The sequence below is a fragment of the Phyllostomus discolor genome, chromosome 14 (genome assembly GCF_004126475.2).
Source record: "Phyllostomus discolor isolate MPI-MPIP mPhyDis1 chromosome 14, mPhyDis1.pri.v3, whole genome shotgun sequence".
In the NCBI taxonomy this organism is placed as follows: domain Eukaryota; kingdom Metazoa; phylum Chordata; class Mammalia; order Chiroptera; family Phyllostomidae; genus Phyllostomus; species Phyllostomus discolor.
Genome location: NC_040916.2, coordinates 13,414,658 through 13,440,065, shown reverse-complemented (window position 1 = coordinate 13,440,065; position 25,408 = coordinate 13,414,658). Strand labels below are relative to the sequence as shown.

Genomic DNA, 25,408 nt, shown 5'->3' with positions numbered 1-25,408 from the left:
AGAGGAAGCAGTAACTGCTTAAGGACAAGAAGTACTTCCAGACACACACACGCGCACGCACACGCACACCCACACACACCCACACACACACAAACACAGAGACACACACGAGAGCCAGCGTCCACATAGTTTAGGACCTGTTAACCCACATGTTCAAGCACGTGTTCTGCCTTCAAACCCCTGGTTCTGTTAATTGATCACTTACATTAGGATACTAGCTTCTGCAGGGACAACGCTTCCCCTCGCTTCCTCTTTCATTCCACCTTAAGACATCTGCGAAGACTAAAGGAAACCAGCCCACGTTTTAGCCCCTCCCACCAGGGACAAGGCTTAATTTCTCAGTGGTAGCCGGCTGAAAAAGGATCCCGACAGAAAGCTAGAGACATAAAGGAGCCCGAAGAAGCTCATGTAACTCTGGGAACTGTAAGCAATATATTTACTCTACCCCCCCCCCCCCCGCTCCGCTGCACTTCTCTCTGCCACCCTCCTCAGCTTTTAGTCTGTGTCTTACTTGGCAGGAGCCCAGGACGCAGGGGAATCCTAGTCCGCACCGCTTTGAAAAGTCTGCCCGTTCTCTGCCTTTTGGATCAGGGAACTTACTGTTCTTCTAACAAATGCCAGTTTTGATTTCCGGGGTCTAATTACACCAGGGGAGTCGAAAGATAAGGTGTTTTCTTCACTTACAGCCGCGAAAGAAAGCCAACCCCACATTCAAAAAGGCAGCGTGGTGGCGCTCCTTAGAGCTCCCCACGTGAAGCCAGCCACCCCAGGGTCACAGACGCCCACCCTAGAGCACGCAGCGTGCAGCCCTGACTCTCGTTAGCCACGGAATGTGTGGACTCACTTGAGTTTTGATTTAAAAACATAGTCATTGGGTACTTATGCAAAGTACTCCTGGGTATTTAATGTGCTGCAGTGTTAGCTGCAGGGGGAGGAGGGCGGGGAAGACAGCATTGAAAAGTTAACTGTAAAACAACTGGTATTCTCTTCGCCTTTTCCCTAAGTTAGTGGGCATGCTGAGTATAACAGTCCCAAACTGAATCCTGGAAAACACTTGATCAAATAATAATAAAGTTAAGTTTTAAGTGTGACTACTATTTCAGTAATTTTGTTTCTGAAGAAACAGTAAAAAAAGGTGTTGGATTTGAAATAATAGCGGCTTAGCATAGCTAGGTCTCCTACACTACATAATCGTTTTAGTCTTAAAAACAATGGCTTTTCGCCTCAAACACTGTTCTAGCACAAGAAATGCTCTTCCTATTGGTTGATGATGTAAGCATTTCTTCTTCTGATGCACATGGAAAGTACTAGAGGCACATCATTTGGATGGGTGTCAATTCTAAGTCAATTCTAAGATGTTTTCATATTTAACACTTTCAAGGAGAATTTGTGTTTTAGTTGATTGCTGTTTCTTTCATAAATGTAAAATTGTAGCCCAAGACATATCTGCAGAGTACTGGTGCAACAAACCCTGTTCAGAGTTTTTAAATTATATTCCAGAGGTGCTTAGACCTTGCCAATCAAGTTTGATGTTGCGATAAGAAACATGTATTTGCTTCTTTCATCGAGTGGAGGAGGAGTTAAATTTTGAATTAAGCAATAATTGTGAAATGCCTAGAGATGTGTTTAATCTGCATTTGCTCACAGCAGCTTTACAAACTTCCTACAGGGGAAGCACATTTTATAGGACAAGAAACTCAGAGATCGATTTAGTAATTTTTCTTTTCCTTCTGAAACATAAGTACAGTATACTTCAAGATTGATTTACCATGTTGAAAAGAAGTCACTTGTGAACTATATTGCACTTATGTTTCAGGAGGAAAACAATAATTACTGAATCGATTTCCGAGTGGGTGTAGAAATTTATAACACAGAGACACTTGGGCCTGTTTTTAACTAGTCGGTATTGTGCTTAGTGTCATTGCTTGGAAAGCAAAGTCACGAAACCAAATCATTTGCATATTAAAAATAAGTTCCAGGAATAAAAAAGAGGAAGACAGAATTAGCTGTGGTTCCTTTTCCTCTCTTTTTTGCCTTTTATTTACCATCAGGTTTTTTTCCTCTTCTTGCTTTCAGACTTTATAGCCTCAGTTATTCTTAACTTTTTAAAAACCACAGATCCTTTTTTTACAGGGAGTACGAAGGCTGACCCTTCCCATTGTGATGCACACCTGCTCCCCAAAATGCACAAATTTGGAAACAGCTTTAGGAAGTTCATATCCCTCCCCCCAAAACAATTCATGTCACATGAAAATGCAGTAAATAGAACTTTTGAGTTTTCTGATAATATCAAATAATTAACAAATCATTTTATTTATCAGTAGGGAAACACGTAACGGTGAATATTTCCATGGCCATGTTCTTCACCTATTCGTTACTGTTCTGGAACTCTGAGCAGTTTGGTGTAATGGAAAAATTACTTGCCTGGCAACCAAGTGACCTGGATTCTAGACTTAACCCCAATAATAACTAGCTGTACAATACTAAGCTTGCCATTTTCCTGTAACATATTTTTTAAAAGATTTTATTTATTTATTATTTTTAGAGAGGGAAGGGAGGGAGATAGAGAGAGAGAGACATCAATGTGTGGTTGCTAGGGGTTCTGGCCTGCAACTCAGGAATGTACCCTGGCTGGGGATCGAACCTGGGACACTTTGGTTCCCAGCCCGCGCTCAGTCCACTGAGCTACGCCAGCCAGGGCTTGTAACATACATTTTTAACTGCTGAATGCACTAAGTAAAACACAGTAAGAAAACAAGACACTAGTTACTTTTAATTGGATTATGGGATGTCTATATTTGCTCTTATATTTCAAAATTCCAAACTATGTTTCTCAGCATGATAATGTTTTATAGTATTCTCAGTTACTACAAAAGTAATTCATGCTCCGTGTTTAAATTTCATTAAATATAGAAAATTAGAAAGAAGTAAAGGAAAACAATTACTTATAGCTCCCCAAAGGGATAACTACTTGTAAACTTGTCATTCATTCATTTATTCAATCAACAAATATTTATTGAGTGACTAGCATACATCAACAAAGAGACAGGAATTCCTCTACGTACAACTCTTATGTTTCTAGACATTTTTACATACCTGTACTCACATGTAGATGATATAAAATTATCATACAGGCTGAAAGATAAACTGAGGCATATGGGAAACGTTAAGAATTTACTTGAGCAAAAATTGATTGGGATGAGGCCATGCAAAACCAGAAGTGATTAGGAGCGCGTCACCAGCGGGATCTCGAGATACAGAGGAAAAAGTGGAAGCGCAGTAAGAAAATTATTGATCAGCTACAGCTTAAAGCCTAGTTGGCCGTTTGTGATCGGCTGTCCTTAGGTCTCAGTTCTGTAGCGTTGAAGCATTTGCAGGGTCAGATTTCGGTCTGGTTTTGTAGGCCTCCATGGTGTTCAAGGCACCTCCGTGTAATGGCCTCCTTGTTTAATTAGTTTAATATACCGTTCATGCTGTTTTATAACATGCTTCCACCTCCATTATGACATTTTCTGTTAAACTGTGATTTTTTGGTACTTGTGCACTGTATTGTATTTGTTTATTTCCTAAACAAATATTATTGTGTAACGTATTACTGTGTGTTTCACACTGTGCAAGTAACAGCAGTCTATTCATAAACAAGAGTATGGCTCTCACCGTGATGTAATTTTAGCCTGTGGAAATGTTGCAGTGGCCTATTATCAGTTGTTGGATATTTAGATAGATTCCAGTTTTCCATTATTATAAATAATGTTTCAGCTAGGACCTTGTATGTAAGTGTACACATTCTTGCTTACTTCCTTTGGGTAGACTATCACAATTGTCTACCCAAGTCACAATTGTCTATGTCACAAGTTCTAACAGAAGGTCCACTTCTTACCCATTGTGAGATAAGTCAATAATCGCTTTAGCAAAATGTTCTTTTCTCAACCATAAAATAGAAATAATAATAATAGATTATTTGGAGGATTCTTAAAAATATTTAGCAGTCTATCATGGAATGCTATTATTATTTTTGCCATTTTATTCTCGAGACAGATTGTACCTGTTTATAAGCAGTGTAAGTGAGTAGAGTTTCCCTAAGCCAGCATTGTCTTATCACAACAAACACCAAATTAAAGTTAGACAATTGTTATATGAAAATGGTATCTCACTTAAATTTGCATCTCTTTCAGAACTAAGGTTGAACAGTTTTCAAAGTGGCCACTTATGGGTCTGTGTTTATAAATTACCGCTTTCAGTGTGAGCTTTAATTTTTTTCTCTTTTAATGTCTAACTTGGTAAATATCAATAGATATGACTCACATAATCCAAGGCCTTTTGGGGTCCTCAATTTTGAAGAGTGTTCGGGGTCTTAGCATTAAAGGCTAACTTTTGAAATGGAAATATAGATTCTGGGAACATTGCTCTTCTCAGTGTTGGAGGATTGACCTTATTGTTTCCTGAAAAAGCTTTTTTTGGAAATGGGCGAGATGCGTAGAAAAATGAAAGTAAGTAATTTTTGTTCTCATGGACGGTCATATTCCACAAAATTAGGGAAATTGCAGAGCGTTTCGAGAAGAGGACCAAATCCTCATAGACTCTCCTGTGTGCCCAAGAACAGCCGGCTCTGCCTAATGTAGAGAAGGGCCAGGGTTATGGGGTGATTCCTTATACAGGTTTTGTAAGAAAAACAATGTCCATGTTTGTCCCGAACCAACTTAGAGAAAACGAGTTTACATTTCAGTCAACTCTTCATCTTCTCCTCCTTGATGGTTTGGGCATGACCAGTTGGGTGAAACAGAAAGTTGTTTCTTGGATTTCAAAGAAGATCGTAAACAGAGCAGACAGTGTTCTGGCCTCTCGATACCATCACTTGCCTGAGAAAACAGAGATGCACCAAATTTCTGCTACTCTCGCTGTGAGATTCTGTTTGAAAAAAGTATCAGAGGGCCAATGATGCCTTTCATTTGCACGGCGTTTTGTGGTTTACGAGGAGACTGCTTGAGAACTTCATTTCAACAATAGCCTTGCAAGTTAGCGGAGCCGGTAGTCCCATTTTGCAGATGTGAAGAGGGAGATGTTGAAATATCAAATGGCTTCTTTAATGTCCCAGTTTGAGGATTTCCAGCTCGATGCATTTTGAATGCTTCAGTTGATTAGTTGGTTTATATTTGCAGTTTGTATGTATGTAATTTTTAAGGCTGTCAAGTTCTTCCTATTTTTGTTAACGTTGGAGAAATTTTAAGGAAGATCCAGTACAGGTTTCCATGTTAGCTCAATTGCTCTTTTTTAACTAGATCACTGGTGGGCCTACTAGAGGAAGTTGTATAAACATTTAAGAATGATTTAAAAAGTGAGGTATGAAGAATTTCATATTTTGGAACTATTTAGCATTTAATATAGGTCTATGCCACTTAAAAAAGATAAAGTATATAAAGTTTTACCTAAAAATAAAAAATAAACACATTAAGAGTTATAGAAGAAGTACTAATTTTTCCAGAAGTTGTGCCTCCATTTGGGGATAGAGCGTTCTCTAAGAGCCCATAGCTCTTTTTGGCTTTTTTTATTAACCCTAGAAATTAGCGTAAAGCATTTGCGTAAAAATGGTTACTCTGACCTTGGATTCATCATTAATAGAAAAAAATAATTATTATTTTACCTCTCTAAACAATTCAGCAACATGGTAAACCATATACTTCTTTTCAGGGATAAAAACTTACATTAGTTGTAATATGATTTATTATACATATGTATAACTTGATCATTAATAATACTAGGTCAAGTTTGAGTGCCCGATGCAAGTGTGCCACTAGAAATACTAGGTCAGTGAACAGCTTCTGGATTTCAGTCAGTAAGTTGACACACTTCCTCTTTGCCCCATACTTTAATGCCCACAGCTTCAACAAGATAAGCAAGCTGAGTTCAGCACGTAGGCAGTGAGTGAGCTGGGAGGTTACGCCCCTTGTGGGAGAAGATATTCTTGCTGACTTCTTGGATCTGTATCTCTGGAAGAGACAATGCCTTCCAAGTAGTCTAGGGGCAGAAGAATTGTGTCTTCAAGTTTTCTTCAAGCTCTTATTTTTATTTATGGGAATGAAAGGGTAATCTATTTTGTGGGCTTTTACATGCAATGTTTGATGTAATATTATAAAAGTATTGAGAAAAGTAATTTAAAGCAAATACATAAGAATTTATAGAAAAGCTGGGGAGGGTGGGGGGGACGGGATTGGGAGTAAAAAGGAGAAAACTGTATATGAACAAGGATTAAAATAAAAAAAAATGAAAAAAAAAAGAATTTATAGAAAAGCGATAGGGGAAACGTGCCCAAAGATGCACGCAGTTGTGGCGACCTCCTGGGCCAGCTCCTGCACCTGCGACTAAGGTTTTGTAATAGCCACAGTCCCTTGTGAGGTCTACCCCAAACCTCAGCAGGTAGTGACTTTCTTCCCACTCAACTGCCACAAAGAACAGACACACGAATTTAGCATTATGGGGGTCATGAACTTAGATCTCAAAGAGATAACCCAGAGTCACTGTCATAGTTCAAGACCGTCTCATAAGTCACTGCTTTCAACGTGCCAGGGTGGTTCACATGCAGTGTTGTTACGTTCCTGATTCGCAGAAGAAGAGGCTACTAACGTGTATTTTAGGAAGATTCTCCTAGGAAAAAATTCTAAATGAAACATACCTTGTGGTTAAGAACTTAATTATAAAATATTAAGGTGGCTACTTCTAATCTACCACTAACCACTTACTTTTGGAGGTGGCAGCAGCCCGGAATTTGTATTTAAAATGTATAAAGGTTCACAATATTTACATGCTTTTTCTTTTATCTTTATCACCAATAATGCTTCTTTTGTTGATGAAAGATATAAAAAATAATTAATTTTGTGAGATTAATTTAGCATTTGCAGTTCTGCTTATGTTTTTGTGTTGACACGTTGACTTGGTTGTTTAATATCTTATGAGCTGTTGTCAGAAGGTAAAGAACACTCCTATAAGAATGACAGTTTTCTGTGAGAAAAAAATAATTTCGACATACTGTTTTATTAATATGTATAATATAGCTAGAAAAATAGTAGAAAATGTATGTGTTTTAGAGATTCCATTTATTTATTTTTAGAGGGAGTGGGGAAGAGAGGGAGAGAAAGATTGTTCAGTTGCCTTTTACATGCCCCCAACTGGGGACCTGGCTCACAACCCAGTCATGTGCCCTGACTGGGAATTGAACCCGTGACGTTTTGGTTCTCAGACTGGCACTCAATCCACTGAGCCACACCAGGAGGGCAAGAAAAGTGTACCTTTTTTAATACTTAGAAAAAGAACAGATACTATAGGAAGAAATTAGATAGACTGTTTTCTTTTTCCCTTAAGAATTTCACCTATTAGGTCAAAAATATGTAGATGCTGATATCAACCAGGAATCGGTGCTCACTGGGCTGTGTGCATTTGTTTCTTCACCAATTCAGTAAGTTTTAGTTAATACTGGCTATATGCTAGGCATTGTGCTACATTTAGGGCATACCTCTTGGAGGGGAGAGACAGTTATTGAGCAAACAATGAACAGATAATAAAGGAAGCACATGAACTTTAACAGTAGAAAATAGCCTGGGAAGGTGAAGGATGGAAAGGTTTTCCTGAGAAGTAGAACTTGAGCCACGGTGTGAGGGATGAGAAGCCGTGGTGAGAGGTGATGGAGTGAGGACGGTGTGGCGGTGTGTGTGGGGGGGGTGGCGGTCCAGGCCCAGAACAGCATTTGTAAATGAGCCCGCAAAGGAACAACCAAGGAATCAGATGGAAAACTGGGGATGGGAGCTGTGTCGTGGAAGCAAAGGGTGGAAGGTGGTCCCAGAGACAGAGGGCAGGAAAGTGAGGCTGCATGTGAACACTTGGTGGTCATTACAGGTCTTGGTTAAGGGCGGTTTCCGTGGACAGGAGAGAGTGAGAAGGCCGTGTGACTGCGATGCCAAGCGGGTGGATACAGTGTGAGCAAATGGCCCTTTGAGGAATCCCTCGGGGAAACAGAGTAAAAAAGGAGATGCAAATGGCAAAAGGATAGGGACTAGAGGGGGACCAACAACAGCTTTGCCGGTCCGTTTGTGCAATAGAAACCGAAGTTTGCTGATTCAGGAAAGGCAGGCATGGAGAGAGGGATTTTGCACCTGGAGAGGCATTGTTGAGCATGGCCTGGTCTGTAGCAGGAACTCTGCCGCTTTGTGTACTTGTAGAGGAGTTAGTTTGCAGATGCAGATCTGGTGGTGGGAAGCTGAGCAACTTCCCCCTGGCACCTTCTGTTTTCTCAGTGAAGGGAGATGAGCTCATCAGCTGAAAGTGGGGTGCAGGTGGGGGCGGGGTGAGAGACTTGAGGGCAAGAAGAAAGTCCTTTTCTAAAGTGGGAATGCAAGGTTGCCAGAGACGCTTGGAAAGACGCTGTATAGTGTTGAGAGCCCCTTTGAGTTTTGAGAACGTGAACCTAAAAATGCAACCAGTCTGCCAGGTTCTGTGGTTTCTCTCCAGCTGTGTTAAAAATGCTAGGAGCAAAGCCAGAGAAGCTAGAACCGCCGAGTTCTTCTAGAGCGGGAGTTTTCATAGAAGGAAAGAAAGAAAATCTGGAAATCCTTAACATGAACGATCAGGAAGTACACTGAGCAAAAACACAAAACAGAAACAAAACATAAATTCATAAAACAGAAACGCATACGCATTCGAGAGCACGTGGAATACACATCCCTTTGTCTGTTGTAGTTATTAACTGGGAGTTCCAGTGTGCTATAGGCACAAGTTGATGCTTCGTTCCTTCCAGACTCCGGTTGGAAGTTGTGAGGCCCAGCTGGATTCCACACCCCAGCCAATCTCAGTGCCTTTACCTGTTCCAAGAGTCACGTGCTGGGTCCTTTTTCCTCAAGTCCTGGCCTCTAGGTTTGTTATTGTCCTTTTCAGTTCTGACCGTTTAAAAGCTGCCTCACCTCCCTTTATTGGATGCCTGGCTAAGTTCCTGTGTCTGGTTTGCGTCACGTGTCTCAGCTCTTTTTTTTAGCTTTTGCCTACTTCTCCAGGTTCCTTGAGAGCCTGCTAGTGCTCCCTCAAGAGAATGCTCTGTACAGTTTGAACGAAGACAGCTCTACCACATAAAGATGACTAAAACACTTAATTTTAATAATTGATCATCGACAAAGAGGGTCTTTACAGCCCTGCTTCTAGGGTGTTCCTTCTTTGACCTGACATACATCCCTCCTTTTGCAACTAAAAGGCATTTCCTTTTCTTTTTCAACCCTTAGAGCTTTAGAGAACAGCTCACATTAAAGGACAAAATTCAACTGCATAAATTCGAAGATCTAATTGGCTTTATTCAACAATTTGTGGATCGGGAAGGACCCCATCACACAAGTAGAAAGGAGCTCCTAGGAGCCGTAAACACTGGAAGGTTTTTATAGGCAGGAGGAGGAGCGGGGACAGGAAATTTATAATAATAAGTGGGTTGCCCCAGCCAAGGTTGCTTTCCTTAGGGTGGAAGGGTCTGTTACGCAGATTACCTCACTAATGCTGACCAAGTAATTCCACGCTGACTGGTTAAGGGTCACATCCCTGGGAGACATTGGAGCTGCAGTTAAGTCTTGGTTTGCTGATGTGGGGCTTAGCACGAGTGACTCCATTTTGGACCTGTTGTTTCTTGTTAAATCCCAGTTACCGTAGTTAAAATGAGATGTGTCAAGAACTGAAATAATATTAATTGAACTATGGACTCTATAATTCCTCAGTTTTAAAAACTCATGTTTTCTTTTTTAAAAAATTCACTAGCCATTCTTCACAAATACTGTTAGCATTAAAATACTTTAGTTTTTCACTAACGATGGACAAGCGCTTCCATGAATGGAAGCAGTGAGTTCGTGTGGGTTAAGCTGGGCAGCGTGGTGAGAAGGGGAAACTCCTTGTGGTCAGAGGCAGTTTGCATGGGCCTCAGTTGTGCCCCAGATGCACTGCCTGGCCTCTGAGGGCTCCTTGCCCTCCTTTCCTCCTGTCCCGGCGAGACACGCGAACTGCAAACTCATTCTGCACTTTGTTCCCGACTCTCCCCATGTTTGTCAGGCTCTGGTTTAGGTATAGTTACCTAGCTGCCTCCTGTCCAAAATGAAGGAGACATCTGCAAAATGAAGGGGCGAGCACAACACTGTTTTTCCTAATTCCATATTTTCACAAAGCCCACCGAGGCGTTACATTTCACCAGCAGAAGCTCAACTAGCTCAACTAAAAAACATTCTTACAATTTGACTAATGTCCTTGACACTGTTTTCCAGCTTGCTGATCTATGGTTGAGAAAATGTGAATTTCACCTTTTGGAGAAATGACAGTGTTTCTATGTCATCTCAACCTGTGTTTATTATATGTAACACCTCAATATTCAGGTTGTGCTTACATGTTTACTTATAGTGCTACCTGAGGTTGATAGTATCAACATAACTTAGTTTCCTATTATTTTACCCGTTGTTGTGTTGCAAGTTCCTCTGCCCTCAGTATTCTCACACCAGACTTTAGAACTGTACAGGTGTACTCCATAGAAGTAGAGGGAGAGAGCGGGATGCAGAGCTCTGGCAGGGGTGTCCAGCCGGCAGCCCAGGAGGGCTGTGAATGTGGCCCAGCACAAAATCGTAAATTTACTTAAAACATTGTGAGATTTGTGTGTGTGTGTGTGTGATTATGTGTCACAATGTATTTAGTGCATGGCCCAGTGTGGCTCAGAGATTCCAAAGGGTTGGACACCCCTGTGCCTAAAACATTGTATGCATTACCATTTAAGAGGCCTTCTAGGCTGCACCAACTCCATGTATTTCGACACAGTTGGTTTCCTTTGTAATCCAATGTTGTACTTCACGAATTTCATAATGTCAGACTGTATCCAGAGGTCCCTGGGCTTCAGCCAAACTGCCAAAGTGGTCCATGCTATAAAAAAGATTGAGAACTCTTAAGGATACTGTCTCAAATGCGTGTTTTATATTTGCAGGGCTCTTACCATGGCAAAAAAAACCCCTGGGTTTCCTGTCCATTTCAAAAGTGAATTTTCATTCCCAGTACCTAGAAGCATATTTCAGAACTCCTTCCAACCTGACAAATGAATGGTGAACTTGAACCCCTGTTACGTATTTCCCACTGCAGGACTGTAGAATGCTCCTCTGCTTCTCACAGTAACTCACACCTGAAATGGGCGGATAGACAGCTCGGCTGATCTTCCACCACTCCCGCTGTTTTTCTGTCCATTTTCTTCCACTTCAAGATCATAGCCAACATTCCTGTGTTAACTACAAGATCAGCCTCACGATCGTGAAACATTAAAGCCAGTATGACGGTTTTCCTGGGGGTTTTCCCGGCATTGTTTACTTTAGGGGGAAAAAAATGGCTTTCCCTGCTGTGGCAATCAGGGGTACGTCATGAAAGAAGGCAGCAATTACAGAGGGAGTGGAAGTCTCAACAAAACACGAATGCTCCCTCGGGGAGAATATTTGCCAACTGCCTGGTCTGGAGAGGGGGAGCTGTAGGAATAAAATGTGCTTCGCAAAGCACACTCCTTTTCCTAGCCTTGTGTGCGACGCTGTTAGTTAGGTTTAAAAAATGCGAACACCAAATGCATCACTGTTTTCAGTTGCTTTGAAGCAGAAGGTAGAATGCTATCCTCCATTCTCTAAAAATGAACATAAAAGTCTCCATGGTGGCTTGTGTGGGAAGAGGAATTCTGGGAATAATCCACCTAGTGTTTGTAAGTAAACATCTTCTAACTATTATTCAAACCTAGAAAAGCACAGAAGATGAAAATGACTCTTTTTAAGTTTTATCTGACGAATCAGAGGGAGAAATTCAGTTATTCACTTCCCTCAAAGTCGTATCTTGAGCCTAACAACAAACCGTAACTTGGCAACTTTAAATTTGGGTCAAATTAAAATTTACTTATATGTTCTCTTTTATTGTGGCTATATTTCTTTTTGGGCTGCAGGGGAGAGCAGAGGGTGTGCTGGCAGTATAACGAAAGGTCCTAGCTGAGAGCGAAGAGATGCATCCAGCCGCCCCCCGATATTCCCAGTACCCACCTGCCCCAGACATAGTAGTCGAATATTACTGACTGTCTTCCCTGTGTTGTACTTTACATCCCCGTGACTGCTCTGCAACCACCAACGCTCACTTCTTAATCCCTGTGCCTTCTGCACCCTGTCCCCCTCTGTCAGCCGCCCGTGTGTTCTCTGTATCCATGAGTCTGTTTCTGATTTGTTTGGTTCTTCAGGGTCCAGCCTCTGTAAAGTACCTGCCTGTCTAACCACTATGCCGTACATCTGAAATGAACATAGAAAAGTTGTGAATGTAAACCGTAGTTGGGGAAAAAAAAAGAGGTGCGTTCCGCTGTTTCCCTAACCGGGGTGAGCTTAGGTAAATTTGTTTACATCTTTAGCCTCAGCTTATGCATGTGCACGTTGAAGTGCTGTCTGGGTGGCGATTGGGAATATTGTCTTCTAGTTCCAAAATTGTGTGCCCTAAAATAGAGCCCCCATGGCTGCTTGTGATTGGCCACCCAGAGGTGAAACCGTGGAAAATAACAACAAGCCAGATAGATGGGCAAGGGAAGAAAATGAGGGAACTGGCCCCTGGTGAGGAGACGCTGTCGCTTTGTTCATAGGACTGTGGTGAGGCTGCACCAGCCGGTTTCCTGGCCCTTAATGTACGTTCCCGGGGAGTAGCACTCGGCAGTTGAGAGTGGCAGAAGAAACTACGTTGTGGGTGGTGTTCCATTTCTGCAGAATGCACGTGTGCTTTTTCAGTAGCCGGACGAAGGAGGCTGGCCCATTTAAACGTGCCGTGTGCTCTCCTCGTTTCACTTCCACCATCCGAGTTTAGGAGCATGCTGAGCCACCCCTGGGCCGCTCTGGCTGGTTGTGTCCCTCCCTCGTCAAGCAGGACTTTTCTCCATTCACAACTGAATGCTTTGTGTAACTGCTCTGTTTGTGCTATTGGCATGTCATAGACTGAATTGTGCCCTTGTCCCATCCCCGATTGGTGCAGTGAAGTGTCCCCGTCTCCTCCCGCCACTGTCTGTTCTATCCTCGAGTCCATTTGGAGAGAGAGCCTTAATAGAGCTGGTAGAGTTAGGGCCCTTAGCATGGACCCTGAACCAGTCTGGCTGGCGCCCTCACAGAGGAAATTTGGACACACCAGGAGGCAGCAGCGGTGTGCGGGCAGAGAGGAAAGACCCTGTGAGGACACAGGGAGAAGGTAGCCATCTGTAAGCCAATGAAAGGGCCCTCGGAAGAAACCAGATCTGCTGACACCGACCTTTCCAGCCCCTAGAACTTCGAGAAAGGAAGTTTCTGTTGTTGAAGCCACCCAGTCTGTGGTGTTTCGTTATGTGACAGCCCTAGCAAACTCATACAAAGTATCACTTCCACTGGGCTGGCTCTCTGCCAAGTCACATAACACTACCATTTATTGTATAATGTCTCAAAATCCCTCCTGTCCTTTAGGGTAGAGCGGCAGAAAGGTGTAGAAAGAAAGGGTTTGGCCCGAGGCAGAGTGTCAGGATCCGGGGCCAGCTCGGGCCGTGTGAACACAGATGACCCGGGGAAAGTGCTGGCGTAGCCTTTCTGGGAGATGCTGTTCTCGGGCCGAGGGTGGGCCGGGGAGCCGTCTGCCTCACTCTGAGTTGTCATTTGACAAATCCCTTAACCCTTCTAAAGGTTAGTTTTGTTTTTTTTATCTCTAAAATGTTTACAATAACCCCTGCTTTGTTACGCAGAGGAAATGAGATGGCGTATATGAATCCCTTCCCATAGTACCTGGAACCTGGGAAATGTTGAATACATGTGCACTTTTAAAATTAAGTCAGCAAATTAGCGATTGCTAAGATGTCTTCCAGTTTGTCATCCTAGGTTTCATAAATAGGCTCTGCCTCCCCTGGACTATTTCTCAACACAAGGCCTCCTCTATGGTCTGGCTATTTCCGCCCCCCCAAAACTCCGTACAAATTCCCAAGTTTGTTCATGCATCCTACAGTCATTGGGTGACGGCGTCAGGGCCCAACAGGAAGACAGGGAGAAAGAAAGAGGCAGAACTGCCTGCATGTTGCTCACAGCTAGGGAGACACGTGCCCCTTACGATGGTATCGTGTGCATGCCACTGTGGTTAGGGATCTGAGGGAGAAATATAAGGGTCTTGACCTAGCAGGTAGTTTAAAAGACGGTTTGCTTTAGAGAGTGAGTGTATTGCACAGACCCCTGACGGATGGGCAGACTCTCCCGCAGAGAAGGTATATGTTGGGGGGAAGAGGCGGCGCCAGTAAGAGCCCGAGGTGGGATGGAGCCTCCTCAGTGTGGCCACAGCTTCCTGTTCATGGCCTTTCCTGGAGCAAGTCTGCCCATTTCCCCTTTCTGCACATCGACACCCATTCCCCGTTTCAGATAGCAGCGTAGTCATTGGCCTTTTCTACCAGGCCTCTTCCATTTAAACCACCTCAGTGTTCCCATTCTCCAAAACCGGTAGGCGATCCATACATACTCGTCTGTGTAAATAATGAATGTTCAATAATAATACAAATTGAAGAGATAAAGAAGGCCCGCCAGGGACTGGGGAATAAACACGGAGCAGAAAAGTCAGTTCTCTAGGAATAGCATGGACATCGGCCGCCGGGACCAGGTGTCCGTGGGGCACAGGCAGACCTGATTAATTCACGGTGCCGCTGCACGTGGTGGCATGTGCTCTGAGATTGCCTGGGGAGCAGGAAAGCTCTCTCAGCAAGTTTTCTGTACTACACTGAGAGCGTGGCTTGAGAGACATGTCTAATATAAAGCAGTGCATCTACTTATCTTAATTCCTCTTGTTTCTTTATTTTGTTGTGTGCCTTTTGGAGAAATCAAACCCTTTGCTTGGGCTAGATATTTTTTTAAATGCCAGCAAAGTAATTTAAGAATTTAAAATTTTGGTAATGCCATCGTGGCTATATATCTGTATGAAAAGAGGATGATGGAAAGGACAGCATATGGCCCTTTTCACTTCGCAACCGCTATAGCCACAGGATGGAGAAAGCTTTGAAAACAGCAGTATTTCTTACTCCCTGTTAAAACATGTCAAAAATGAGAAAGTTCCATCTTTGTAAAAGATGCTCAACAGATTTGCCTACTTGCATTTGTTAGAACTCTCCAAAGAGCCACATAAGTCTTAGGAAATGGAAGCCGTTTGAAGAAAAGCATCAGTTTCATCCACAAAATTATTAACAGATGATGAATTTTGGATATTTATGACTTACTAGGTACCAGGCTTGACGATTGACATACATTTTCTCATTCTGTCCTCCCACTGCCTCTGTGAGGGGTGGGGGTCCTTTCCCCATTTCCCAGAGAAGGAGGCTGAGGGGCGGGATCGCCCTGTCAGAGCAAGGGTGGGGGGGCGGGCCTGGCCTTCCTGGGCCTGGCGCCGGAGGAGAAGCCCGCCCTGACTTCAGGGCCGAGCCCCTGCTACCTCCTTTGCTCTGCTCCATGGTCAAAGGGAGGGCAGGGCAAAGGCCCCTCTCTGTTCCTGTCCTTCTTCCCGCCCGAAACCACAGCCTGACAACGGCCCCTTCTTCTCCTGTTGTCATCTCTGTGCGGGGAAAGAGAATCAACAGAACCCTCTAGGCTGTGTTTCTGATTCTGGTTCACTTTTCCAGGGAAGTCTGTCTTGCACTAACCTCATGAGCAAAGGGGCTTTGGACAGACCCCACACTGATAGGCATTCTCTGAGAGCCAGCAGTTGCATTGCACAGACAAGTGTGTGTTGAAAACATATCCCAAATTCCCTCTCATTAGTGCTCAGGAAGTTTCTAATTACAGGGCAGTCAAAAAAGATAAAGTAAGGGAAGAAAGAAAAAAAAGAAAGCATGAATTTCGTAGCTCTTGCTTCAGAATTAAAAGACTATCGACTCACCAAGAATAGTTATTCAGCTAGTTTAAAAAACCCCAAAACTGCTATATGAGAATTCATGAGAATGGTTGTGCAACCTCGTTGCCATAAGACTTCCAGGACTGAGCTAATTGTGGGGGAAAAACATTTTCTTGGTTTATTGTGGTTAGTTTGACAGAAATGCCTTAATCACACAGAAACCTAAAATACCGACTGCTACTATGAATAGATTAGGAGAAAACAAGGACGAACGGGCACCCGTTCATAACTAGAATTGGAAATGCCATCACTGGCTGGCAAAGATGGCGAATGATTATCCCGAGGAAAGGGGGTCTTATCCGACACGACTGCCTGGTTACTTCTTTAACCTAACTTCGGAATGAAAATTGTACATGTATGAATATATCCGTATTATTTTTATTTGCCAGTTACAGTCGGCATTCAACATTATTTTGTATTAGTATTAGGTGGATGGCATAGTGGCTAGACATCTGTCTAATCCATGAAGTCTAGAACCCACCTGGAACCATGCATAGTTATTACCATGCTATTGGCTGCATTTCTCATGTTGGAGGTTCCATGCCCGTGACTGTTTCGTAACTACTGAACTTTTAAGGTGACTTCTTTAGTGTGAAATAATGTAAGATAAGAAATTACAATAATATTACAGAGAATTCCCATATGGCCTTTACCCACATTTCCCAATTGTAGTATCTTACATAACTGTCCTACATGATAAAAACCAGGAAACTGTCATTGGTATAAAGCCACTAACTAAACTGCAGTCTTTATTTGGGTTTTATTCGTCCTTTGTATGTATTAGAGTTTATCCAGTCTGACAGTCTCTGCCTTTTGATTGCAGTGTGAAGTCTGTTCACATTTTATGTTGTTATAGTTACAGTTGGATTTCCCCCTGCCATTTGGCCTTCAGTTTTTTCTGTGTCTCATTTCTTTTTTGTTCCTCTCTTCCTTGTTTTAAGTAGGTGTTTTCTAATGGACCATTCTAGTTTCTTTGTTGAAGTTTTGACTATATTTTTAAGTGATTTTCTTAGTGGTTGCTGTGGGAGTTATTTCTATATGCATTTTAATTTATTATAATCTGATGTGTATCAATAACAGTTCCAGTATAATATAGAAACTTTGCTATAATGTAGAAACTTTGCTGTATTATAGATCTGATCTATCTCCACTCATTTGTGCTGTTGTCAGAGTCTATATATCTTATAATAGTATTAAAATATAGTATTTTAATTTATTGATTTACATGTTTTATGTCTTTTAAAGAAGCTTAGAGAAGAAAAGAGGCAAACTATGTAAAATACTTTGTTTTGACTTACACATTTACTGTTGTTGTTTTTTTTTACCTCACCTGAGGACATTTTTTTCATTGCTTTAGAGAGAGGAGGTGAGAGACAGAGAAAGAGGGAAAGAGGGAGAGAAGGAGATACGGGGGAGAGAGAGAGAAAGGGAGAGAAAGGGAAACATCAATGTGAGAGAAACATTTATTGGTTGGCTTCTTGTACATGCCTGACCACCAATGGAACCTGCAACCTGGGTATGTGCCCTGACTGGGAATTGAACCTGAGATGCTTTGGTTATGGGATGATACTCCAACCAACTGAGCCACACCAGTCAGGGTCATATGTGCTGTTTTTAATACTGTTTATTTCTTCCTCTGGATTCAAATACTGTCTGGTGTTATTTTCTTACTCCATAACAGTTTTATTGCTTCCTCATTCTTTGTACTATTATTTTCATATGTGATACATCTTTAAATAAGCCCAACAATACAATTTTATAATTATTATTTTTTGTAGTTGACTTTTAAAACAATTAAGAGAAGAAATGAGAAGAAATATTTTGATTTATACCAACTTCTAAATTATCTATATACTTCCTTTTTTAATCGTTTCTATTTCTTTGTGTGGATTTGAGTTAACATCTGGTGTAACATCTGTTTCAGCCTGAACCTTCTTATAATGTTTATCCCACGGCAAAAAATTGTGTTAGTTCTGACTATTGTGGGAATGTCTTTATTTTTCCCTGTTTTTAAAGGATAATGTTTTTAGATATAGTATTCTTGGTTGATAGTTTTGTTCCTTTAGCACTTTGGCTGTATCATCCCGTGATCTGGATCTTTTTCATGCTGCTAAGGTCCTCACTAAATTCCTTGAGCATCCTTGTAACCAGTGTTTTGAACTCTGCATCTGATAGATTGCTTATGTTCATTTGGTTTAGTTCTTTTCTGGAGTTTTGATCTGTTCTTTTATTAGGGATATATTTCCTTGTCTCCTCATTTTGGCAGCCTCCCTGTGTTTGTTTCTATGTACTAGGTACAGCTATTATGGCTTTCTGTCTTGATACCATGGTCTAATATAGTAGGTGTCCTGTAGGGCCCAGTGGCACAGCCACATATATCACCCAAGCTGGGTACTCAAGGTGTACCCTCTGTGTGGGCTGAGCACCCTTCTCTTGTAGTTGAACCTTGATTGCTGTTTGCAGATCAATGGGAGGGATTTACACAGGCCAGTCAGTGGCAAAGAGTGGCTGTGACCACTGACCACCAACCTCCTTCCTCCGTGGAGGATCAGCTGTGCGGGGGCAGGGGGTTGGTGCTGTGACATGGTCTGTAGTTGTCCACTGGTTGTGCAGACTCTGTGGTTTCCCAGGGGTGCAGGCCAATGTCAGCCACCACCCCTCGCCCCTGTGTTCTACCCAGAGGCACCCTGCATGATCTACAAAGCACTCTACAGATGGCTGCTAGCTGTGCTGGGCTTGGGGGTTCCTAGGTGAAGTCAAACCATGAACCTAGGCTGGCTGCTGCTAGTGCTGGGCCTGGGGCCACTTAGCAAGAGGTACAGGGGCTGAAGGATCACAGAAGGCCAGCTGTTGCTTGTTTGCGAAAATTTAGGAAGTTATGAAGCATGAGCCAAGACCAGCCATTCATATGGGAAAACCACTGTTAACAGCTTGGGTGGGCCTGTAAGTTGGGTGGGGCAGAGCCTCAGGGAATTTCAAGTGCAGGGCAGACAGTCTTAGCCAGGTTGATGGAGTCTCAGATATGGCACCCACGGCTCTGTGGCTCTGTGGCTCTGTGGGGAGGGTTCAGAAAAGGGACAATGGCCTCTGCCCACCTTTATGTCTGGGAGAGAGTTGTCCTCCAGCTCTCACCTTGATGCTAGGTACTTCAGCCTCTCCCAGTATGCCACTGGTGCCTTTCAAGCTGCTACCCCAGTGCCGGAGCTCAGAAGGAATGAGTCTGAGTAAGTCTGTGTGTGGGTTCTTTAAGAGGAACTGCTTGGGGCTCCAGGAGTATCTTCTACCAGCTCAATTGCTGCTGGTTTTTGCAGCCAGATGTTGTGGGGGCTTATTTTCCTGGCACTGGAACCCTGGGCTGGGGCCCCTGGTGTGGGGCTGGGACCCCTTGCTTGAGATATCACCCCTGAATTTTTATCCACACCTCCTACTAGTCTAGGTGGATGTGGTTTCTTTAATTCCATTGTTGCCTGACGGTTCTGAATGATGATTGTTCTATGGTTTAGTTGTAATATTAATAAGGTTGTACGAGGAGGTAAGCCGTGTTTACCTACATCACCATCCTGACTGGAAGTCTTCAGTTACAATTTTTTTTTCTTTTTTGAATTTTTTGATTTAACCTTGATTGTATTTTTTCCCTTTGCCACTTAGTTCTTGTATAACCACTCTGAGCAATCACCACACTGTTGTCCATAACCATGAGTCCTTTCTCCTTTTTGCTCAGTCCCTCTGTCCCCTAAAATCCCCCCAACCACTAGCTGTCATCTGCCCTCCATCTCTGAGTCTGTCTCTGATTTCCTTATTAGGTCGGTGTGTTCATTAGATTCCACATGGGAGTGCAATCATATGGTATTTGTCTTTCTCTGGCTGGCTTATTTCACTTAGCGTAATGTTCTCCAGGTTCATCCATACTGTCACAAAGGGTAAAATTTTCTTCTTTTTTACTTTTAACTCTTCAGTTTACATTTGATCATTTTTTCTAATGTCTCTGTCTCTTCATTACTATTCTCTATTTGATTATTGTGTCATGCTTTTCTTTAAGCATTGTTTTCTTCAGTTTTGTGAACATATATGTAACAGTTGCTTTGAAATATTTGCTAGATTTATAATCTGGAGCCCTTCAGGGATAATTACTACTTCCTCCCTCTTACCCCTCACCCCCCTGTGTCTAGCTCACACTTTACTACTTTTGTTGTTGTTGTTATTGTTTTTGCTGCTGAAAGTTGAAAATTTTAGATCATACATTGTAGCAACCCTGGATTCTGATCCCTCCCCTGGGGGCATGGGTTACGGTTGCTTTTTGTTTATTTGTTTGAATGACTTTCCTCACCGCATTCCCTGGAGTCTGTCCCTCCCGTGTTCAGCCTCCAATGTGCCAGCTCAGTTTTTACTTTTCATTGTGTTTTTATTTTTAATCCTAGTTAATGAGTTGCCCTTGGCTCAGCATCACTTACCTGTCAGCCTGAGCTTAGCCAGAGCTTTGCTTTCACACTTGAGAAAGTAAGGCTTCAGCCTTTGCTGATTAATCTGCTTATGTCCTGGGGAATGCTTTCAAAGTACATGGAACTTACCAGTCATCGCTGGTCTTTACTTTCTGAACCCACAGAGCCACGTCTTGGTAAGGTCCCCTGAGCTTTCTTCTTGTTATGTGCAGTCTTGCGTATACAGCGTCCTCCAGGCCACCAGGAGGAGGTGGCGCTGGGCAAGGCTGTCTCTGCTTGTCTCCTCCAGGTCTCCCTGTGAAGTTTCTGGCTGGTTTCCCTTTTTTTTTTTTGCTTGCTCCAACCAGTACAGATCCCGTGCTAACATTAAACTTTACTCATTGTTTGCTACTGCATCTCTATTGTACTTGACAACGTCCCTGGACATACAACTTTCCATGCTTTCTGGCAAATACATTTATCCCCCACCTCTGCCCCTTGCCTCCTCAGGACTGCCCTGCCTTCCAGATAGAATTTCTATCCTGCAGAACAGAGCTGGTGGTAATGGTGGGAGTAGCTTCTTGCTAAAATGTCGCAGTCTCTCACTGCTCTTATTAAAATTTAGTAGTTTTTTAAAAAAATGCTTTTCGAGCCCTGGCTGGCGTAGCTCAGTGGATAGAGTGCGGGCTGGGAACCAAAGTGTCCCAGGTTCGATTCCCAGCCAGGGTACATTCCTGGGTTGCAGGCCATAACTCCCAGCAACCGCACATTGATGTTTCTCTCTCTCTCTCTCTCCCTCCCTTCCTTCTCGCTCTAAAAATAAATAAATAAAATCTTTAAAAAAATGCTTTTCATGTTTTGCATGACTTTTAGTCAGTTTCCGGAGTTGTTTGTGACAACTCTGACCACTTTTTTCCGTGTTTTTTGCAGAGAGGATTTTCCAAGTTTCTCATTCTGCCATTTTGGAAGTTGGGCCACCTACATATTGAACTTGAAAGTGGAAGTGTTGATCAAGATCCTAGATATAAGAACTGAGATATCAAATACTAACTTGGGTTGTGATACAGCCTACACCTTCACATTTTGAAGAAAGCGGGTGGTTGAAAATATTATTTAACTCTGAAACCCCACACCCATTTCACAAGTATAAAAGGATTGGGATGGCAGGGACATGGGGAGAACTTCAGAACCGTTGTTGTTGTCTGTTTATTTTTTTTTGGGAAGAATATACTTTCTAACACCCAATCGAGAGAGGGGTCCTTGAGACTACTCAGGAAGTTTATCAGAGTGTTTAATGCGTGTCTCCTGCTGTAAGTGCGTGTCTAGTCATGCTTGAGAAATACATAGGGACACAAGGAGCAGAAGAGTGTGTTTCATGTGGCAAGTAAATTCATTCTTAGGGGTTGTTGGGAGCTAGGATACACTTATGAATATTGTCCATGGACTAAAGGGAATCCTTTAGTCTTAAATTCTATACAAGAAGTTTGCTTGGTAGACTGAAAGAACGTCAGAAAGACCTGTGGAACTAGACTGCAGGATGCACTGGGGCTATGGGAGAAAGCACCAGCTAGAAGAGAGGTGTATTGGTTTGTACATGTCAGAATGTGGGGAAGAGCCCTGGCTACTGTGGCTCAATGGATTGAGGGCTGGCCTGCAAATGGAAGGGTACTGGTTCAATTTCCAGTCCGGGCACATACCTGGGTTGCAGGCCAGGTGCCCAGTATGGGGACCTAGGGTGTGTGAGAGGCAACCACACATTGATGTTTCTCTCCTTCTCTTTCTTCCTCCCTTCCCCTCTGCCTAAAAATAAATAAATAAAATCTTTTTTAAAAAAGAGGACAGGGAAGAGATCTCAGAAAAACCCACAAGAGCACCCACGAGTGGAAAGTATCAGCTTGAACATGTACCAGGCTGAGAGGTCACAAAGCTAGTTTACAATAGTACAGTGAAGTAATAGCTTTTTCCTCTTCAGCATTTTCCAACCACGAGGGGTTAAAAATCAGAGCTATCAGGCTTGGGAGGTTGATGGAGAGAGAGGAGAAGTCAGTGACCTCACCGTTCCATGCATGCTATAGCTTGGAGAGGAGAAAAACCTCAATGCCAAATCAGGCTTCATTCTGGATGAATACACAGACACAACATTTTAATTTCTGAATTCATTTTATATCTATATATATATGTGTGTAATATAATTATTAAACAGGAAAATTCTGAGGCTGACTAAGGTTTCAGCAAGGTATGAAAAGTACCTGCCCCGAACGGATTTAAAGAACAAAAGAGAGTTTATCTAGGATTCAGTGTCATGAGTAATGTTTGTTTAATATCTATTTACCATGCAGTTTCTAGTAGACCTGGGCAGTTAGTCATCTGAAGCATGTTTCCTGTTTTTGGCATTGACATTGGGGGAGCATCTCTCCGGGTCTTGCCGCGAGATACATCGGTGATGCTGGTTGGTGGTTGACGGTCAGGTGAACACAGTGGTTATGAACAGGACTCTTGGAAAGGAGAAGACAAAGTTGCTGACGTTTTGAGTACTAGTCTCACCCCTTCTGGAATTTCACTTGTTCTGCTTTTTCCATTTTTAATTAGAGGTTGGTATTTAACATTCTTTGATATTAAGAGCAGTTAAGGCCCTGGCTGGTGTGGCTCCATCGGTTGGAACGTTGTCCTGTAAGCTGAAAGATTGCGGGTTCGATTCCTGGTCAGGGCACATGCCTGTGTTGTGGATTCAGTCTCCGGTCAGGGCCAGTATGAGAGACAGCCGATTGATGTTTCTCTCTCACATTGATGTTTCTCCCCCCGCCCCTCTCTTTCTTCCCCGCTCTCTCAAATCAATGATCGTGTCCTCAGGTGATGATAAAAAAAAATAGTTAGGAATGAATAAGATAGACCTCAAAATAGAATGCCAGTACTATTCTGCAAATAGTACTTTCCTTCATACATACATGTGGCATTGACTAATATTTATCCATCCAGCCATCTATCCAACAGATATTTATGCTGAAACTACTATATTTCAGGTATTGCGCTAGGCACCAGGGGTAACTCTATGAACAAGAGAAATGTAGCCCTGACTCTATGCATCTTTAGTTCCTCAGGAAAGGCAGACAATGTGTAAGTAAAAGGAAAGGCTTGAAGGAGGAAGAATTACATGGTGCAAGTGGAGCCAGGAACAGGCAGGCCACGCCCACTCTGAAGGTCATGGGAAGCTCTTCTGGGGAAGTGGCGTTTTCGTTGAGTCCTGGAGCATGGATGGGTTGTGTTGAGGTGGGCAGCAGTTGCCTGCAAGGCCCTGCAGGATCTGCCCCCGACCTCTACTTCCAACATCATCAGAAGCCACTTTTGCTTTTGCTGCGCATTCACTAGACACGCCTCTTCTCTCAGTTCCCCGAAAGGCCTGCCCGGAACATTGTACTCCAAACCCACTCCTTCCCCACCCCCTACGGCCAGCTCTCGGAGCTCAGGCCTCAGGTTATTCTCTAGTTCTGCTTTTTGCTTGTTTCCACCGCTTGATACACATTTATTTCTAATGTTTTCATTCATTTCTTAGATTACTTGTTTTCTGCCTGCCTTCTAGAAATGTAAGTTCCAAGGGGGAAGGAAATGTATGTAACTCCTTCAGGTTGGCCTCTCCAGACCCTGGAATGCTTGACACAATGGAAGTTGTGTCTTAAATATTTGTTGAGTAAATGGATGGAGGGAAGATGTTGATTACAGCCCTGAGTGGAGGAGTGTGGGACACATTTGAAGAAAGGAAAGAAAAACGGTATGGCTGTCACATAGAAAGAAAAGAGGAGGGTTTGGGGATAAGGAGGGGAAGTAGGTAGAAATCCAACCTTCAGGTCATTTAGACCAGCATCTTCACACCTCTATTAGTCGGTCATGAAGTCAATTTACAGGGCTTCTGCTAAATGAAATAGAACAAAATCAGAGTACATTGTTTTTAGTTGAACTGTTATATCACACGCATTTTCCATATTTTACCATTATAGCACATGCATTTTCCATATTTTACCATTATATCACATGCGTTTTCCATATTTTATTTATATGTGTGCGCATATAAATATTTGTGTATTCTATTGTGATGTAAAAAGGTTTTGTGCTTTGGTTTTTGGGAAACAGGTATGAAAGCCACAGTGTAGACCATGCTAAAGATTTTGACTCTGTAGTAGGGGACTAGGAAATCACCAAAACTATGTTCACAGAGGACTAGGTTCCAAGATTCCCTTCCAGCTCTAGACATTAATCATAGAAAGTGGTACAGCCTTCAGCAACATGTGAGCATGGAGTCCGGGCTGCATGGGGCACCGCTCCTGGGTTCCTTTACTCCGCTTATCAAAGGCAGAAGCCATGCCTTGTTCTCCTTCGCATTCCCCGTGCCTGCCACGCGTTCCATCTCTTGTGTGAAGCCACTGTTTGTGCCCTGAAAGTCTGTAGGTCCCCGCAGATGCTCTGCTGTGCTGCCTCTGTCATTGGCACTATTTTGAAGATGGAAACTTTGGGTGAGGATAACTTCCATAGTCCTGTTTACTTTTTGAGTTTCCACTCTCGATACTATCAAGTAAAGAGTTCATAGAGCCACAGGTTTTCATAATACACACCTGGATGGCACATCATTTGCTCCCCAGCCCACTGCATAGTACATAGGATGTTGTGGGTATTTGTTTGTTGAATGATGAATCCCCTGAAATTTTTCTGGGTTTCCAGTCACAGCAGTGCTTATAACAGACAGTACGTTTTCAAAGTCAATGTCTAGTTATTAGTGGTCAGTCCATATAATCGTGGTCAGAAAAGGGGAACTTAAGTGCGTCGAGTGTCCATTGTTGGACAGGTGCCTTTCACAGTCCTTAACTCATTAGTCCTCACTACGGCATGTAAGGTGGCGATAGTCACATTTGTTGGTCTTAGAATGTGAAACTGGAGTTGGAATCAAGGTCTTTCTGACCCCATACTCAGTGGTATTTTCACCAAACTATGCTGCTTCAGTGAGGAAATCATGGTTGTGCCTCAGACATGAACCCCTGACAGGAGGCGATGCCCTGGCACGGGCCCCCAAG

At 42.8% G+C, this 25,408-nt stretch overlaps 1 protein-coding gene across 1 annotated transcript in view; it reads left to right on the top strand.

Annotated features, from left to right (window-relative positions):
* Positions 1 to 288: 288 nt before the first annotated feature.
* The window catches only part of PLA2G4A (phospholipase A2 group IVA), a 149,830-nt gene continuing 124,710 nt past the window's right edge, over positions 289 to 25,408 (top strand). Inside the window, exon 1 of the mRNA XM_028530942.2 lies at positions 289 to 423. The gene's annotated coding sequence lies outside the window, so the exon portion shown is untranslated. The remainder of the gene's footprint in view (positions 424 to 25,408) is intronic.